A 1,531-nucleotide genomic window follows, 5' to 3' on the forward strand; every position below is an offset into this window, starting at 1 on the left:
CCTTCAGCTGCTCTGCATGTAGTCTAGAAAGTATTTTCTAGAGCCTTCAGACACTTGATTGAAAAAAAAAAAACATTACTACCATTCAAAAGTGTTATACATCAAGAATAGGAAACTTCTGGGCTAGGTTTCATTTCTAGAAACTTCCTTTTGCCACTTTTGGCCTTGTCTTGCAAAGAGAGATGTTTTATTTATTTATTTTTTCTTGTTCTAGGGAGTTGGTCAGAGTCCCCTCAGAACTTCAGAAGCTGCTCCTTGGTGCTAGCGGCTTTGGTGGCTTTGAGCACATTGAAGTGCATGGTCTTGCTCAGAAGCCTACACATTCCCACAGTGACAGTGCCACCGAGCTATACATCCCTGAAACGGGGAGACAGGTGCACAGACATATTCTTGTGCCACTTCTCAAAGTGACTGTACTTTCGGATGTAATGGCGATAGTCCCAGCAGATGACAATGGTCCTCTGCATCGTCATCCTGGTCATGACACCGGACAGGAACTGACCTCAGATGGAAACGTTACCAGTGAAAGGACATTTCTTTTCTATGTAGGTGCCTTCAATGGCCTCCTTGGGCATCTTGAAGCCTAGACCAATGTTTTTGTAGTGCCAAGGGTTTTTTTTTTCCCTTGCTAGTTTCTCTCAGCAGAACACTCCTCTCATTTTGAAAGATTGTGGGGGCTGCTTTTAGTAAGCATGCTTGGTCTGAATGTCTGACATCTTCCTGGAAGCCTGAGAAAAAGAGAGGTGGGCTGACTCCCTGCCGGGTTTCCTTATTGCTTTTTTTTTTTTTCTGTTTTAGATAGGAGTATATGATATTGGTCTGGATTTCCTCCTTAACCTCCTTCTTGGTGCACAGGGCAATTATAAAGCAGAAGGGTGAAGTCTTTCCTTGTGCATTTAGACCCTGTTCATGGACAAATGTCATCTCGACAAAACACTTCATTGACATGAGCTCACACCAAGGAACACATGTCATCTGCTAAGAAGAGAAAACAATTAGATGTGCTGGATTCCATGGTGGGAATTGGTGTATGTGAGAAGTTTGCTTGAGCCCAGCGCTGTTATTTCATGGGCATGGAAGAAGCCACAGTGAAGTTTTTGTTTTCCTAGTTATTGTGTCATGAAAGAATACTTTGGAATCAGATCTAGAAGGTTCAAAATAATCTAGGCGTCCCAAGGAGCACTCCAAAACACCCAGTTAGAGTACTATCCAGGAGTAAATTTAAATTTATTCACTAGGATTTGGTCAATATATCAGTCAGCCCCCTCAAGTGTAACCACAGTAAATGTGCAGAAAAGTAACCTGATGAGAAAACCAGGGCCTTGAAGATGGCTTGGTTGCTAACATACAGGATTTGAGTTTTGATCCCTAACATCTATGTAAAATTCTGCACAATGGCCCATCTATAATTCCAGCACTGGTGGGGAGGGAGGGGGCAGAGACAAGTGGACTTCTGAAGCTCATTGGCCAGCCAGTCCATCTGAATCCTTGAGCTCCAAGTTCAGAGACTCTCGTCTCAAAAAACAAAAAA

At 43.0% G+C, this 1,531-nt stretch overlaps 1 pseudogene; it reads right to left on the minus strand.

Moving 5' to 3' along the window:
- Positions 1–233: 233 nt before the first annotated feature.
- LOC128110125 (40S ribosomal protein S11-like) lies at positions 234–716 on the minus strand (annotated as a pseudogene).
- Between the last annotated feature and the right edge of the window lie 815 nt (positions 717–1,531).

The sequence above is a fragment of the Peromyscus californicus genome, unplaced genomic scaffold, assembly GCF_007827085.1.
Source record: "Peromyscus californicus insignis strain IS unplaced genomic scaffold, ASM782708v3 Scaffold_14__1_contigs__length_90479793_seg_2, whole genome shotgun sequence".
NCBI classification, from domain to species: Eukaryota; Metazoa; Chordata; class Mammalia; order Rodentia; family Cricetidae; genus Peromyscus; species Peromyscus californicus.